Source organism: Ambystoma mexicanum, chromosome 4q (genome assembly GCF_040938575.1).
Source record: "Ambystoma mexicanum isolate Mex_15411 chromosome 4q, UKY_AmexF1_1, whole genome shotgun sequence".
Classification (NCBI taxonomy): Eukaryota; Metazoa; Chordata; class Amphibia; order Caudata; family Ambystomatidae; genus Ambystoma; species Ambystoma mexicanum.
Genome location: NC_090928.1, coordinates 283,040,822 through 283,052,976, shown reverse-complemented (window position 1 = coordinate 283,052,976; position 12,155 = coordinate 283,040,822).

The window sequence follows — 12,155 nt, the reverse complement described above, 5'->3', positions numbered from 1 at the left end:
AGCGAGATGCTAGGTAGGCAGGAGATGTATTATTCTGAGCCTTATGAGCAAGTACGAGTGCTTTGAGTGAGATGCGGTGGGAGATAGGTAACCACTGTAGGTTGCGTCTGGTATTGGATATGTGACTTCATCTAGGTATGTTGAGTGCTGCCCTTATGGTGTTGTTTTACGTGATCTGGAGTTTGCCAATGTTTCTTTGGCTCGTCCCTACGTATAGGGCATTGCAATAGTTGATTTTCGACATAATGAGGGTTCTGGCGAGTGTCAGACAGTTGTCTGTTGTCAGGAAAGGCCGCAGGCCGTAATCAAGTGTAGGATGATGCAGATACAACTGCGTTAGTTTGTCAATTGAGGGATAGTGTGGAATCCAGGTATATACCTAGTGTTTTGGTTACATTGGCCACTTTAATATTATTACCATCAATGGAGAAGGATTTATAGTTGGCGTCAAGTTTAGCGAGTTTAGTTTGCGTGCCAAGGATGATTAACTCGGTCTTATCATCGTTGAGACAGAGCCCATGATTAGCCATCCAGGCCTGGATAACGGTGTAGATGGTGTTAAGAGAATTGGAGTCAGTTACGTAATCACCAGTGATAGGGATGAGTATCTGGGTGTCATCTGCATAATTTGTGTAGGAGACACCCAGATAGTCAAGGATATCAAAGAGTGGTTTCGTGAAAACTTTATAAAGAGTGGGAGATACACAGGATCCTTGAGGGACTCCACAAGGGATGTGGGCTGGGTCGGCTGCAGCTAGAGGAGAGAAGACCCTCATGGTTCTGTTGGCGAGGAATGAGCTGATCCAAGAGGTTGCTGCGTCGGAGAAGTGGGTGGCAGTTTTGAGATGGTGACAAAGGATTTGATGATCGACCAAATCAAAGGCTGCTGAAAGATCAAGAAGGAGCAGGAGCGCCAGTTTGCCCTTGTCTTTCAGGTCCTCGATTTGGGTTTTTAGATCTAGTAAGGCTGTCTCTGTGCCATGCCTGGGGCGGAACTCGGATTGTCTAAGCTCGAGTAGATTGTTGAGTTTGAGATACTCCTGGATTTGGAGGTAAGCCGCGCCATCAAGGATTTTAAGCAAATAGGGCATCGTAGTGATGGGCCTGTAGTTGGAGGGATTACTGGGGTCAAGATTGGGTTTTTTAATTAGGGGTATAACCCATGCATCCCTGAGGTTGTCGGGCACAGTGCCCGATTCAAAGGAGGCATTAATGAATGCTGTGATGAATGAGGCGAGCTCAGGTGCGGCCTCCTTTATGATGGCTGCCGGGCAGGCATCACCTTGGCAGTTGGAGGGTTTGAGCTTGGTTATAATGCTTTCAACATCCTTGATAGTAAGGGGTGAGAAGCTGAATGGTTTAAAATTGTGTTTAGGAGTGGGGATTTTATGAATCTGGGTGACACTAGTTGAGTCAGAGAGGTAGCTTTTTTTTGCGTTAGTTTTGGCTTGGAGCATGGCAATTTTGTCCAAGAAGGATTTTTGAATATTAGCGCACCAAGCAGTGTCTGGCGTGCACATATCAAGAGGAGCAATAGGAGACTCGAGTTCCTTGAGTATCTTGAATAGTTCTTTGGTGTTAGATTGGGCTTGGGTAATTCTATTATTGCATACTTCTTTTTTTGCAATGAAGATGGCTTCCTTGTAGGTGAGTGAAGCTGTGGTAAGGTAGTTTTTATTTACTAGCCAAGCTTTTCTCTTTTCTTTGCGCAGGTTGCGTAGTTGCGGCATGAACAATGAATTCAGATAGGTCCGTGGTTTTTGTTTGCGCAATTTGATTGGTGCAATGGTGTACACGAGTCCAGCACTTGAGAGGACAATGGACGGTGATCCAATGTTATCAGTTTGCCACAGCTTTGGATATTTCATCATGGCCTAGTGAAATCCCTAGGCCAGATTAATCCCGCAGACAGAGGGCATGTACATGTTTTTGGGCAGGGATGTAACATTTTGCCCATGAGTCCTTTCAGTGGGAGGAGCAACGGAAGAGGGACACTGCAAATTACATCACAAATCGCTGGTTGGGCTTCTGGTAAAAATTGAATTTGCAGCTTCATAGGAAAGAAAATACAGGTCGCTGCTATAAACTCAAGCCTTCATCAGGATTTATGTTCGGAGATTGATTTATGTCAGTTTCAGCGATGTCACGGACAGGATTCTCCCACGCAGCTGCGTGGGTGAATCCTGTCCTGAAAATCTTTTAAGCCTGTTTGTTCTTCAACTAGTGAATGACCCGGAAGTTCTGTTGAACAGTCCACATTCTGAACGCCACAATGAGGTAGTCACCAGATGCAGCCCATGCTCTTTGTACAGTTTGCTAACCTGGTCGGTAAGGGCCGCCTCATTGTGACAAAAGGTCCTGAGGTAAATTGACCCGAGATGCATTGAGAATACAAATTAAAGACTCACATTGTTGTCTGGGGTGATCTGGCAGTTAAAGGCTTCAATGCAGAGTCTACCACAGTAGTCCACTGTCTTTCATCAAAGTGGTGTAACGTTTGCTGATTGTCCCGACTTCCTCCCTGGGGCTGAACGTGCCTCCATATTCCAAAAGTAAGTAAAACAATATGGATGAACAGTTAATACAATATCGGCAGACGCAACATAATCTAGAAAGGAACACTGGGCTTTTAATGCATTTAGCCACCGTTTTCTTCAGTCCAAACGTATTGCACATTCCTTTTCAAACATGTCTGACATCCCAGAGATGCGACTAGTGACAATAACTTGTTTTTAAATAATTCTGAGGTACCACCGAGCTCACCATTTCATTCCACAATATATAATTGATGATTCCATTACTCAGCATAGTGCTATTCTACGGTGTTGGTTGTAGAGAACAGTTGACTGGGGCAGGATTTGAATCTATGACCTGCACCTTGAACATGGGTGACGCCAGTGGAACAAACTTAACCCACTGATCTCTGAATGACTTATTCTATTAGCCAATTCCGCACCATGATATCCCCACATGTAACATTCTTCCATGAATTCACTGTGTACCTGTTTGCATGAAACACTCTACTCTTCTATGTGCTGCCTCACCTGCCATCTACTGTCAGTGCGCTTTATTAGCTGACAACGGTATCTAATGGAACAGCAGCCATTTTGAGTTATTTGTAACTTTGCTCTCCTCTAAGTTAACTTTGACTAGCAAGTACAGGCACTGGTGTGTCAGGGCCACGACTGCCATATTGCCTGGATGTCTCTGCCAATAGTTGTGGGAGGGGCAGAAAACCACTTCAGTCCTGGAACCCAATGAAAAGCCGTACTCTTTGTGTGATAATGCAAAGCAGGCACACTCATTGAAAGAGGACATGGTTGCATTCTGGGTCAGGCAGCAGATGCTGGCAGTCCGAGGCCAAGTTTACAAATAAAACCCAGACGCATTTCATGAATTGGGTTCTTCCTCATAGTCCCCAAAGCCTTCGATAGATATATATACAGTGTTGGGTCCTGCAGTTGCAGCTTGCTTCGAGTGAATAATTAAAAATGCATCTTGCCTTTTCCCCTGTCTTATTCTTCATGCTAGCTGTTGGCCAGCACGATTCTTTATTTATCCATCCTGAAAAATTCTTTGCTACTACACTTGGGGCCTGATTCACAGAATTTTTTGCAGTATGCAAAGTGACTTTTCACTGCTGTAAAATGATTTTGCACTGCCTACAAACACCCTGATTCACAGAGAGATGCAAAGTGTATTTGTGCAGTGCAAATTTACTTTGCGCTGCAATAGTACTCTTTGCACTGCGCCAAATGGGCCTAATTCACGGTGCAAAGAGAATTTTTTCAGTGCAAAGTGACTTTGCACTGCAATAATACTCTTTGCACCACTCTGTGAATCAGGGTGTTTGCTGGCAGTGCAAAGGGACTTTGCATGAGTGCAAAGTGACTTTGCACTGCAATAATACTCTTTGCACCACTCTGTGAATCAGGGTGTCACTTTGCACTGCAATAATACTCTTTGCACCACTCTGTGAATTAGGGTGTTTGCTGGCAGTGCAAAGGGACTTTGCACCGCACATAAAATTCCATAAATCAGGCCCTTAGTTTACTTATTAGGCACATCAAGATTAGATACTCTGTCAAACAAAGTGCAAAAAAAGAATAGATTTATTATACTGCAAAAGACGAAACAATACCCTATCTTCTCTCTTTCTTCCACAGAGTATTGTATATTTATTGCACATATACAGGACCAGTTTTATTTTCAGTAAATTAGCCCTGGAAATGGGATAGAAATAACTACTGCATGCTGCCCTAGAAATATCTATTAATATTGGCGCAAAACATACCAGGCTACTCTTTACAGTATCCACTTAGACCTTGTATTTTGTAAGAAATGTATGTGTTGGTTCAAATGCCACAATTTAATTGTAATGTTAACTATTCCTTGTGACATGGTTTGGTTATTTTTCTTTATTCTTTTCTTATTATATTTTATTGTTAACAATTCAGAATTGTTTAGGTTGTGTATTTTTCTTTTTTTAAATTGTTTTAAAGAAACGAAAGATTGTTGTATTCCATCACTCTGTATAATTGATGAATTCCTTGAATTTTGTATGTTACTTTGTTCTTAAAAGTTGATTAAATTCAGCTAAATAAAAAAATGCCCCAATTTTACTAAATTGCTTCATTATGAAATGCACAACTCTCTATTCTTGTAGATTTGTGATTTTTCAATATGAACATCGTACTGTTTAGAAGATTTGTGTGACTGGCGAAATGACTACTCTGCTGCAGGCATCCAGGGAAGTACTACTAAATCAGCAGTGATCCCAATCATGAAGGTGAAACAGGCCCAACCCGGCAGCTATACCTTTGTTATCTCTTTTGGTAACGTGGGCAGAGGGCAGGCTATATCTTCAGTGGTGGTGTGAGCAGATAACAGTAGCAACCCGAACAGATTTAGTAAATGATTCCAAAATAAAAGAATGTCCTACCGAGTTTCTGGAAAAATATAGGAAAATGACTAAAGCAATCAATGAAACTGACTAAAAACACTACAAAGTCATCCCTGTAAAGGAAACTCAGAGAACAGAACTTGGTGTGAGAGGGCACTCTGGATTGATCTGCACTGGTGGTCAGGCAAGAGACAATGCAACAATTTTCATTTGTTTGTATTTGTTTATTATTTATATCGCACACCGAACACTAGGGTAACCGGGCACTTGAAAAACGTAGAGGTTACATACATAGTGAGGTCATATACATTGGAGGAGATATAGCAATAGAGACCCTGGTTACAGATGGGTCAAACAACAGGCAGCCTTGTACAACGCATAAATGGACAGTGGGTAAATAATTAAAAGTCGTAGCAATTACTGTAGAGGCTTGTTGCTTAGCCACATTTTAATTCCAGCTTTGAAAGTGAGGAAGGGCGGTTCTTGTCTGAGATGGATGGGACTAGAACTCCATCGTTTGGCTGCTTGGACAGGGAAGTTAGCTCCTCCAGCTGTTTTTAGGTTGAATCTTGGAACCACAAGGTTGTGAGAGTGAGATGATCTGGTGGTACGTGTGGGTTGGTGTATGCAGATTTTATCAGCCAGATATTTAGGGGCTGCGTTGATGAGGCATTTGTGCGTGATGGCCAGAGTGCGGAGTGTGCTTCTGTCTCGAATAGGCAGCCAGTTGATATTTTGTCTATGAGTAGAGATACAGCAGGATCTGGGTAGAGTGAGTGCTGCTCTCAGTGAGATGTTCTGGAGTACCTGGAGTCTATTTAGGTTGTGTTCAGAAGATCCTAGGAGCAAAGTATTACAGTAGTCTAATTTATACAGTGCGAGTGCTCTAGCTAATGTTAGGCAACTACTTGTGGAGAAGTACGATTTACAACTGTAGATCAGTTTGTGTAAGCTGTGGAGGATGCTACACTGATAACTTGTTTTTTTTAGAGATAATGTCGAATCAAAGTAGACCCCTAGTATTTTTATCTCTTTGGAAACATTGATTAGCTTACTATCAATGCTGAAAGAGGAATACCTGGAGTCATGTTTATTCAATCGTGCCTGAGTGCCGACAATAATTAACTCTGTCTTGCCGTCATTGAGACAAAGACTGTTGGGGGCCATCCAGGCTTGGAATTCAAGATAGATGTCGTTCAGTAGTTTAGAGTCTTGGATGTAACAGCCAGTGAGGGGGATGAGGACTTGGTTGTCATCTGCATAATTGGTATAGATAACACCCAGGTTGTCTAGACGGTCGAAGAGCATCTTTGTAAATATATTGTATAGTGTAGGTGACACACAGGATCCTTGAGGGACTCCACAGAGTATAGGTGTTGGGTCTTCTGAGGCTAATGGGGAGAAAATTCTGGTGGTCAAGCTAAAGAGGAAGGATCTGACCCAGTCAGATGCGTTAGCGAAGAATGCATGCAGCTGTGGTAAGGTGTTTGGTGAGAATTTGGGGTCGACCAGGTCAAAGGCAGAAGATAAGTCCAGGAGTTTGAGGATTGCTAACTTGCCTTTGTCCTTCAATGCATCCATATGGATCTTGAGGTCAAGGAGGGCTGTCACATTTCCATGTCTCGGTGTGAAGCCCGATTGTCTAAGGCCTAGGAGATTATTCTCCTCTAGGTGCATCTGAATTTGAAGATAGGCCACCCGATCCAGGATTTTTAGAAGGAATGGGACGGTGGTGATGGTCCTGTAGTTTGTGGGGATATTTGGGTCAAGGTTGGTCTTTTTTAAGAGAGGCATGACACAGGATTCCTTAAGATTGTTAGGAACCTGATTATACGAGAAGGAAGAATTTATCAGAGTGGTGATGAAGGGGGCTAGGATAAAGCTCCCTCCTTTATGATAGAGTCTGGGCAGATGTTCCCCTGACAGTGGGAGGGGTTTAGGCTTTTTATGATATCTTCTACTTCCTTTGGTGTTACTTGTGAAAAGGTGAAAGGGGTGCAGGATTGTGAGGTTTACTTTGAGTCTGAGGTGGACTGGGAGCCGTTAATGAGGGTAGCCTTTCAGCAAGTGCTTGTTGAATTTTTGTGCACCATTCTGCATATTTGATGCAGTCTTGCGAAGGGGGAGCTGGGGATTCGAGCTCTTTAAGGATGCTAAAGAGCTCCTTAGTGCTAGATTTGGCATTGTGGATTCTGGAATTATAGGCTTCTTTCTTAGCCAAAGGGATAGCAGCTTTGTCGATTGCGGAGGCTGATGTGAACGCTGTTTTGTTAGTGTTAGTTTGATGTTTCTGAGGCTTTTTAGTTCAGGGGTGAACCACTTATTAAGGTGTGTGATGGGTTTTCCTTTGCTGAGTTTAAGGGGATCTGCAATGTCTAGAGCTGATTTAAGAGTGTCATTATAGAGGTCTACCAATTTGGTAGGGTCGAGGTTATTGAACTTTGACTCGTTGAGGATGTTGCTGATAAGGGGCTGAAGGCTGTCCATGCAGATGTCATGACAGTTTCTGGATAAGGTGGGGGGCTAAGGTGGCTTTAGACGGGGGGATCCAGGGATTGGGAACAAAATAAGGTGGTGATCTGACCAGGCTACTGGGACATTTTGGAGAATGGTGACAGAACAATTGAGGTCTGACACCCAGTCTAGCGTTCGGCCTTTGGAGTGGGTCAGTGTAGTGATTCTGTGTAGGAAGCCAAACTTGGAGATGGCATTGTCCACCAGCTGAGGATTGAGGATCGTTAATGTCATGAAGGCTGAGGATGATGTCTCCTAGGAGGATGGTTTGGGAACCGATCTTGGTGTTAGTGGACAGGAGGTTCATGATGGCTTCCTCAAAGGAGAGAGAGGGGCCAGGAGGCCAGTAGATAATGTGTAAGAGTATTGTTTGTGTAGGTGAGAGTGTACGTTTCACTGATAGCTCTGCTGAGGGGAACTGGTAGGGGGAGTGGCTCGGAGGGCTAGGTGGGTTTTGGTTATGAAGGCTACTCCTCCACCTTTACCCAAGTTTCTATCAGCCCTAATAATAGTGTAACCTTCTGGTAGGGGTAGGGGGAGTGCAGGCCTGCTGCCTGATGTAGCCAGGTTTCTGTAATGGCCAGAAAGTCAAGGCTGTTGGCGATAATGAGATTGGCAATCTCTGAGGCAATGAGAGCTCCTTTAATATTGGATGGTGGACTGTGGGGCTAGGTTCTTTAGATCTCGTACTAGGGGTGAGGGTGGGTTGATGGGTGTATGAGTGAGGTTCGGGGTGAGGGGATGAGCGATCATCAGATTGTGTGCAGAATGTGTGGTGATGCTGCATGTGTCAGGTAGAGTGTGAGTATTTTTCAGTCTAGGGGTGACATTATGGTTTAGGAAGCGAGAGCCTAGTGGATGGTTCCTGATGTGGACTGGCAAGGGAATAAGTGGTGTTGGAGGTGATGCATAGCACTGTAGCCATTCAGGAGGGCTGAAAGGGTTGCTGGCTACTGTGTACAATGGTATTTTGTTGGTCGGGTTATGAGCAGAGGCGTTGCGAGGATTGTCTAACAAGTGGGGCCTGAAGCTAATGTCGTTGGGCCCACCGCAATGACATTAACATCTGTAAATGCCCACACAGGGGTGATGAGTGGGCATTTACAGATCTTGGGTGGGCCATGCCCACTCAGGCCCTACCCTGTCTACGCCTCTGGTTATGAGTGGAGGTGGGTTGGAGGAAGGGAAGAAACTGTGTTGAGGTAACTGTGTGAACTAGTGGTAGGAGAGAGGCCATGGCAAGTGTAACTCAGTGGAAAGAGGACATGGTGATAGGACGGGAGGGGCGAATGATTGCAAATATTTACGACAGGTTAGCTTGTTTCCACGGCAACTTGTGCTAACAGTGTGTCAAAGGCAGGTTGGTTGTAAGTTAATACAGTAAGCAGCTGGAGACAATTTGACAAAATAGGCTGCTTTGAAATTGGTGCAAAGGGCGACTAGTGGCGACAATTAATACAGTATGCAGCTAGAGACAGAACATTTGACAAAATAGGCTAATTTGAGATCGGTGCAAAGGGCATCAAGTGGCAACAGTTAAACAAGGCTGGCTTAGGCATTTGCAGCAAATGGCATCAGTTCGATAACAGTCGTGAGTTAGAGGCAAACAGTTTATCAACCATAGTCTAGTTTGAAAATGGTGCAACACTGATTAAAAACGACAAATTATCAACAACTGAAGTTGGGCAGCTGGGGCCAGTAAATCAGCAACGGGATAATCATCAGCAGCTGGCCAAATTCAACGATGGTAGGGAGTTAATAACGGCATGCAGATAATCGGTCCACAGCTTCCAAACACCCCCCGGATGCATCCAGCAATTGATTAGCACCCGTTTCAGAACGCTGGGTCCCAGAGCTAGCACCATAGCTTCACAACACGGCAGTTACGCACCCATAGCGCCAAGGAATGCTCCCCATAACACCTGATAGCTGACAGCAATAGGAGTTGTCAGCCTGACGGTTCTGTCTTTAGAGTTACTGTGATTAATGGCAATAGCAACATAACGTGGAAGTAAAAACAGACACACACATGGGAGCAAAATAGCTATCCCTCACAGGGAGTCAAGACCCAAGATGAATAAAGTCCTGATGAAGATGACCAGAGCAAGATATGGTCATGAAACCGGTCGACCTTGATATAGCATGAGCTGGACTCATGCACTTTTAAGATCTGTGTACAGATTTTTTGCACAGACAGTGTCAAAAATTAGGCTTGATATAGATCTTTAGCCTGTACATTTTTATATGTTGATTAAGGATCCTTTAGCTAAGGTGCCTTAGTATCATGTAATATATATTGTGTGTTATCAGTTCAAGTTGTTAGATTTTTCTAGTGGCTGGCACTTCATTGGCCATTAAATTCACAGACAGTGACGTGCAGATGTAGCCCTAGAAAATTCTAAGTGCCGGGCATTATCTAATGTGAAATGCCTCGGTTTTTCTGCAATCTTCTGTTTTAACACTTGGCACTGATTTTTAGGTATTGTAAGTGCATCAGTGGTATATATTTTCCAATGTTGTGATAGACCCACTGAGAAAATATTTTTTTTACTGGTATATGATGGATTAAATATACATAAGAAAAATGTTATGAACAATTATTCTTCTATAGACCGTGATTGTATGTGACTATTAATCTTTGATTCTCGGTAGGAATGCAATTTAGACCTTTTGTTAGGATCAAATTAATTATACCCTTAGTGTTCTAGGGAGTTAATAACGGCATGCAGATAAAAAAAGGCATTTTATCAGGTTTAAGTGGCTTAGTGCAGAAAAATTGATATAATGCGGTATAGTGGGTAACTAGTGACCAAAATCTGAACAACACGCTAGGCAATCAAGGACAAGAGCGCGTAGGACAGATTCAGGTTGTTGCCAACTTACTAGATCAACTGTTCTAGTGGCTAGTAAGGATGCCAAATGATCATATGATGAAGGAATGGGTGTCGGAGACTTCAGGAGGTGTTTGAGTACTTATCTCAATCCGGGGACACATTGTGGTTATACAGGGTGCATTGATGTGCGGCTGCTAGGGTCGAGGCGTGTTTGGGCCAGGCAGTCTGTAAGATCGGTCAGGGGCGATTGTTGGTGTACACTGGACAGCGTGCCATCGCCTTTGCGCACGGTCAGCACAGTCAGCTGTGTGCCTTATACCGTGCCTTGACCCGGGTCGGCGCTCGCCTGCCGGCGAGAGATGATTGGGTGAAGATAGGATGAAGCATGTCAGTAGTTCAAGAATATGCCTTTGAGGAAAATAGGTAGAGAAGGGGATCTCAAAAGTCAATATGTTCTGAAACAGTGGAGCAGGGGAAGTAGGTCCTATTCACACTACATTTGTTTTTTTTATTTTGTATTTTTAGCTCAAGAGCATTGAGCCAGGCTTCTAGGAGCTTCTAGGAGCTTTCAGAGTTTGTGATTTGGCATCAAGTTGATGCGTTAGTCAACTGGGTCCAACACATGGAGTGGTCCAAGCGGTATCACATGTGTACTAAAGAAGCTTGGGACAGGCAGTTGATGTTCAACTCATTGTAGCTCACTAGTGGCTCAATGTGGCGATCAGGGCTCATCACTGTTCCTTGACTTCTAGGTTGCTGGAAGGCCCAATCCAGGGGTTTAAAGGTTTAAGGGCAAGGTGAGCACTTAGTTCAGCACTAACACCCCAGGAATTTGTCAGGCACCTATAGGGGGTTCTTCACCTCCAGTGAGTAGGATCCATCTTCCAATGCACAGCGAGCAGAGAGGATTTGGTCCAGCAGCACAGTCAATGCCACTGTTCCTGAGGGGTGGTTGGGGGCAGAGCTCTCCTCTGCCTTTGAAGCTTCTGTATGTTCAAATAACTTTGGAATAGACTGTAACCCCAGTAAAATTACAGAGGAATCCCTCTTATTTCAGAGTCCAAAGATGAATCAAATAATTTGGGATTGCTCCTCTCCTTTTAAAAGCAAAATGCCTCAGGGGATTGGTCTAAAGTAATCCTGTTGTAAGGGACCAATTCCTTTTTTCAACATGTGCCTTTTGCCTACTAACATCACGCCCATAATACCTTGCCTGCAGGAAATGGATGGGAAGGGAAAAGAATAAGAGCCATTATAGGAAGCAGGCTGATGAGACTGCTCTTTCAGCCACCTCTCCCTTCTGGGTACTGTAACTCCACCTACTTTCTATGCCGGCTGAAGTCAAAGGGACTCTAGTGTTCTGCATCATGTAGTGAGAGTGGTTTTGTTATGTTAGGGCTGCCTTTAAGGCAACGGTTTTTGGGAAGCCTCCCGGGGGAATGCCATGCCCTGGAGAATCAAAGTGGAAGCATCCAGGCCATTCTTCCAAAGGGTTGAGTAGAGACATTCAGTCTAGGCACTAATTCACATCACTCCAGTCATAGCTGGGCCTTTCTGAAAGATCTGACACTAGTGTGATACCACATTTCTGTGGCTCTATAATTGTGTGCTCTTAGTAGTCTCCATGTCACAAAGTGATATGGCTTATATTTACAGATCTGCATGCCACCATACTGTTTAAGAAATACAATTTTTAAGTTTGAAAACAGAGGTGCAGAAAATTAAAAAAAACGTCTGGGTGCAGAAACGTTGTGTTCGAGCAGCAGACAGAATGGAAGTGTGACCAGTGAACCTCCTCTGTGACCGTGGGGAGGTGGTCAGGGTTTCAAGAGGCTTCTCTCAGCAAATGTACATGTATGCACTAACATGTTGGTATGGGCCGATTATGATAGGAAAGTCTTATT